The 6,249-nt window shown below is 36.2% G+C and overlaps 1 long non-coding RNA gene across 1 annotated transcript in view; it reads right to left on the bottom strand.

The window, feature by feature from the left end:
* The window catches only part of LOC114077292, a 4,601-nt gene extending 3,337 nt beyond the window's left edge, over nt 1-1,264 (bottom strand). Inside the window, exon 1 of the long non-coding RNA XR_003578441.1 lies at nt 1,019-1,264. This is a non-coding gene — a long non-coding RNA (uncharacterized LOC114077292). The remainder of the gene's footprint in view (nt 1-1,018) is intronic.
* Between the last annotated feature and the right edge of the window lie 4,985 nt (nt 1,265-6,249).

The raw sequence follows: 6,249 nt of genomic DNA, 5'->3' as shown, positions 1-6,249 counted from the left end.
TATATATATATAGAAACAAAAAGAACAAGAGAAAATTGTGTTGTTTTTTTGCAACTAAGATTTCATAGTTAGTTATAAATGGGTTACGTTATAGTGATAATTTAAAAATAATTTATAATCTTTATATATTGTCTACAATTATGCTTATTCTTTAAATTTTGAAAAGTCAAATGTCCAATATATTTTTTTTATTGGTATACATGTTTAATAGTTATTTTATTCAAATTGTATGAATTTAACTAACTTAAAACAAATTATTTAAAGGGGAAACGACACTATTAGTTCCTATGTTAAGGTTAATTTCTTATTTTAGTCCTTATGTTATATAACTTAACACTATTGACCTTTAATTATATCAAGTGAGTGATTCTAATCCTTCAAATTAACAGACCCAAGAAAATTAACAGAGAGTTCACTGCTAAAAGCGGTAATTCGGATATTTTAAAGTAATTACTTGAGAAAACAAAAAACTTTTTTTTAAAAAATCATTCGTTGCATATCGTTCGTCGGTGTAAGAGGGAGGGTTAATGCCTATCAAGTTGGTTTTTGAAATTGTAGCTCAAATCGACGGGCTTGTTCTTCTAGATAAAGATAGGAAAGACTTAGCTTGTTCTTTAAAGAGAGAGAATTAAAAGGGAAATACCCGAACTACTCTCTGTTAAATTTTTTTTTTGAATCTGTAAGTTGTAGAACTAAAATCACTTACTCGATATAATTAAAAGTTAATAATGCTAAATTAGATAACACGATGACTAAAATAAGAATATAGTCTTAACAAAGAAATAATGAAAATTGCAACTAAAATCAGAATACTGCATATGTAATCTTCAAAAAGTAAACAACCACTCCACATGAGTAATTTTGTATCCCCTTACCATATCCTTACTCGGAACACATAAAATAAGCAGTTAATCGTCACACAATGACCTACTCGTCAAATAGCTGCAACCACAATAACATGATAACACTATGCAACATAATCATAATAGAATCAACTATAATTAAATAGTCTTCTTACCTATATATATATCTTCTTCAGACCACACAATCATAGCAAGATAGATCATCACGTTGTTGATAGTTGGTAGTAAAATCTACCTCTTTGTGCCCCATCATACATAGCGAGCCTTCATAATTCGTTCAAACAACACAGATATTCAAACTCTATTGGCCACAATATATAACTCAAGCAATGGTATACAACCTTATGGAATGTAGGTCAATGTCATGTTATGAAGAGTAGGCGAACATCCTAATCCATAGCCTCAAAGGCATTCAATGCATGTGGTGTAGGCGAACACCTCGAGCTTAGCCTTAAAAGGCATGAAATGCATGTGGTGTAGGAAAACACTTCGACCCTAGTCTAGCCTAAAAAGGCAGAAAATGCATGTGATGTAAGCAAACACTACAATTTTATATCCTAAAAAGGCACATGGTGTAGGAAAACATATGTATGAACTTAAGCAAACAATATCAACATCAAGCCACAACAATAATAATCTCATCTAACCCCAATAGTTCATATAAAGCATTAACAATTTAGCAAACAAATCTTACTTGGACCGTCAAGGAGGTCATAATGATATCTAATATTTTACAAAAAACAATTACTCTCAATCGTTCAAATAACACAATAATCAGCTAGTACACATGTTTTTTTTTTGGACACTATGTACGTATGATATCTATGAAAACATAAATATTATATACACAAAATAGCAACCCCAAAAGTAACTTGTGTTAAATTTGACAAGATTCAAAAATGGATTAATGAGAAGATATGGTAGTTAGGAGGATAATTCTTCATTGGTATAAAAGTCAAGATAGCAACTTTTGTAGGTGAAATTTAGGTGAACCATAAATTGATTTCACAAGGTAAATGTTGACATTTTGACATATTGTGATGTCATGGATGACATCAATAGGAAGAATTTACTCCTATAAATAGGTAGCTCCTAATTCATTTGTAACACACCTCTCACTTGCCTTCTCATCTCCTAAGGCATTTGTTCTTCTTTCTCTCTTGTAGTATTTCACTTGTACTCTTTTGGAGTGAAATAAATATTGGTTGGTTGTGTCCGAGGAGTAGGCAAAAGAAAACAAAAGTTTGCCGAACCTCGTTAATTCCTGGTGTTCTTTCTCTTGTTGTCTCATTTACTATTTATTAGCTACCTTTAGATATAGTAGTTGTGATTCCATCACTCTCTATATATTCGGCCTCCGCAACAATTGGTATCAGAGCCAAGGTATTATCTGAGTATGCTCTGTGGTTGCAGCATAGTCTGAACTTCCACATCAGAAAAAGATTTACTTTGGTCTTTGCATTGTTAGCTAGTAAATAGTATTTGTAGTAAAATGGGAGACAAGAAAAATGATGAGTCCACATCAAGTGTCAATAATACGTCATCATTGGCATCTTCGCTTATGACAAGAATTGTGTCAAATGCGAAATTTGCAGTTGAAATTTTTGACGGGTCAGGACATTTCGGAATGTGGCAAGGCGAGGTCCTTGATGTTCTTTTTCAACAAGGGCTAGATATTGCCATTGAAGAAAAGAAACCAGACGGTGTAGGAGAAGAAGATTGGAAGATTATCAACCGTGTTGCTTGCGGTACCATTCGATCTTACCTTGCAAGAGAACAAAAGTATCCATACACGAAGGAAACATCTGCAAATAAATTATGGAATTCATTGGAGGAGAAATTCTTGAAGAAAAACAGTCAAAATAAACTTTACATGAAAAGAAGACTGTTACGCTTCACTTATGTTCCTGGTAGCACAATGAATGATCATATCACCAGCTTTAATAAGTTGGCGACAGATTTGCGAAATATGGACGTGACTTTTACGGATGGAGATATGGCCTTAATGTTGTTAAGTTCACTTCCCGATGAGTTTGAGCATCTTGAAACGACTCTACTGCATGGGAATGATGAAGTATCTCTCAAAGAAGTTTGTTCTGCCTTATACAGTTATGAACAAAGAAAGAGAGAAAAACAAAAAGGCGGAGAAGCAGAAGCACTAGTTGCAAGAGGTCGTTCTCAAAATCATATGAGAACGAAGAAAGGGAGATCCAAGTCAAGATCGAGACTCAGCAAAGATGAATGTGCCTTTTGCCGAGAAAAAGGGCATTGGAAGAAAGACTGCCCAAAGTTGAATAGCAAAGCCAAACCAAATAATGGGAAGGCTGTCATGGATTCAAATGTGGCTGATTGTGATGATTCCGATTACTCACTAGTTATAACAGATCCATCCAAATCATCTGATGTATGGTTGATGGATTCAGCTTGTAGTTATCATATGTGTCCCAATCGGGACTGGTTTATTGATTTACAAGAAGGAGAATGTGGAGTTATTCACACTGCAAACAATAATCCTCTTACCGCATATGGTGTTGGTTCAATCCGATTAAGGAACCATGATGGATTAAGTAGAACATTAACAGATGTTCGATATGTACCAGATTTGAAGAAAAATCTCATTTCTGTAGGAGCCCTAGAATCAAAGGGGTTCAAAGTCATTGCAGATAATGGCGTGATGAGAATATGCTCTGGTGCACTGGTGGTAATGAAGGCAATTCGAAGAAATAATAACATGTACCACTATCAAGGTAGTACAGTTATTGGGACAGCGGCAACAACATCCAATGACGAGAAGGAGGCAGAAATGACCAAGCTGTGGCATATGCGCTTGGGGCATGCTGGAGGGAAATCCTTGAAAACTTTATCAGATCAAGGATTGCTAAAAGGAGTAAAAACTTGCAACTTGGAGTTTTGTGAGCATTGTATCAAGGGAAAGCAAACAAGGGTTAAATTTGGAACAGCTATCCATAATACTAAAGGTATTTTGGATTATGTTCATTCGGATGTTTGGGGTGCTTCCAAAACACCTTCATTAGGTGGGAAACACTATTTTGTAACCTTTGTTGATGACTTTTCTCGAAGATTGTGGGTGTATACGATGAAAACAAAAGATGAAGTATTGGGAATTTTTCTCAAATGGAAGACGATGATAGAAACTCAAAGTGGCAGAAAGATCAAGTGTCTTCGCACAGACAATGGTGGCGAATACAAAAATGATCTTTTTCAGAAAATTTGTGAGGAAAATGGCATCGTTAGACATTTCACCGTAAAAAATACACCACAACAGAATGGAGTGGCAGAACGCATGAACCGAACTTTGCTGGAGAAAGTTCGATGTATGTTGTCCAATGCTGGCTTGGGCAAAGAATTTTGGGCTGAGGCAATAACATATGCGTGCCACCTCATTAATCGTCTACCATCTGCTGCTATTGGTGGGAAGACACCATTTGAAAAATGGTATGGAAAACTTGCTGAAGATTATGGTTCTTTATATGTATTTGGCTCAATTGCATATTATCATGTAAGAGAGTCAAAATTGGACCCAAGAGCAAAGAAAGCTTTATTTATGGGAATTACTTCTGGAGTCAAAGGATACCGTTTATGGTGTCCAGAGACAAGAAAAGTTATTTTCAGCAGGGATGTTACCTTTGATGAATCTGCCTTGACAAATAAGGTAACACTTGAAGAAGCCAAACAAATTGATGGTGCTTCAAAGCAGGTGGAGTTTGAGGGAAAGATAATTTTCCCAACACAGGGATCAAACGAGGAAACAACAGAAAATTTTCCTCTTGAAGGAGAGCCAGTCGAAGAGGAGGTTCCATCTCAAGAACCTCAACCACAACTTGAATCAATAGCAACCGGCAAGCCAAAAAGGACATTAAGAAAACCTGCTCGACTCATAGATATGGTGGCTTGTGCGGACTCAATTGCAGCTGATGACATTCCTACCACTTATAAAGACGCAGTCCAAAGTTCAGAAGAAGATAAGTGGAGGATTGCCATGGATGAAGAAATGCAGTCCCTTCATCAGAATCATACATGGAGATTGGCCAATCTCCCAGAGGGCAAGAAAGCAATTGGGTGCAAATGGGTATTTGCAAAGAAAGAAGGATTTCCTAACCAAGAAGATGTTCGCTACAAAGCAAGATTGGTGGCCAAAGGATATGCTCAAAAGGAGGGAATTGATTATAATGAGGTGTTTTCTCCAGTTGTGAAACACTCCTCCATTAGAGTTTTGTTGGCTTTGGTAGCGCAGTTAAATTTGGAACTAGTTCAGTTGGATGTAAAAACTGCATTTTTACATGGAGACTTGGAAGAGGAAATCTACATGACTCAGCCAGAAGGATTCAAAGTTGATGGAAAAGAAAATATGGTGTGCAAACTTGAAAAATCATTGTACGGATTGAAACAATCTTCTAGACAATGGTACAAACGATTTGACAAGTTTATGTTGCAGCAAAGGTACATAAGAAGCAAATACGATCATTGTGTGTATTTGCGCAAGCTTGAAGATAATTCCTTTATATACCTTCTCCTATATGTTGATGATATGTTGATAGCTTCTAAGAGTCAAGAGGAAATTGAGAAGCTAAAGATTCAACTAAGAAAGGAGTTTGAGATGAAGGATTTGGGTGAGGCAAAGAAGATTCTTGGCATGGAGATAAAAAGAGATAGACATTCAAAGAAACTCTATTTATCTCAAAAGGAATATTTGAAGAGAGTACTAAAGCGATTCGGTATGAATAAAAAAACGAAGTCGGTTAGCACTCCGCTTGCTCCTCATTTTAAGCTTAGTGATGCTATGTCACCTAATAATGAAGCTGAACGAGAATATATGTCAAGAGTACCATACGCTAATGCTATTGGTAGCTTGATGTATGCAATGGTTTGCACAAGGCCAGATATTTCACACGCTGTTGGAGTTGTAAGCAGGTACATGCACAATCCTGGAAAGGATCATTGGCAGGCTGTAAAATGGATTCTACGGTATATTCATAATACTGTAGATGTTGGTTTGGTTTTCGAGCAGAAAGATAGTCAATATCTTGTTGGATATTGTGACTCAGATTATGCAGGTGATTTGGACAAACGAAGATCAACTACTGGTTATGTTTTCACTATTGCAAATGCACCAGTTAGTTGGAAGTCTACTTTGCAGTCAACAGTTGCTTTGTCTACCACTGAGGCAGAGTACATGGCAATTACAGAGGCTGCGAAGGAAGCAATTTGGCTTCGAGGATTGCTTAGAGAGCTTGGTATTGGACAAGAAGAAATCACAATATTTTGTGATAGTCAGAGTGCTATTCAATTAGCAAAGAACCAAGTTTATCATGCAAGGACGAAGCACATTGACGTCCGATATCATTTCATACGAGAAATCATAGAA

The sequence above is a fragment of the Solanum pennellii genome, chromosome 5, assembly GCF_001406875.1.
Source record: "Solanum pennellii chromosome 5, SPENNV200".
Classification (NCBI taxonomy): domain Eukaryota; kingdom Viridiplantae; phylum Streptophyta; class Magnoliopsida; order Solanales; family Solanaceae; genus Solanum; species Solanum pennellii.
This window is presented reverse-complemented; position numbering and strand designations above follow the sequence as displayed.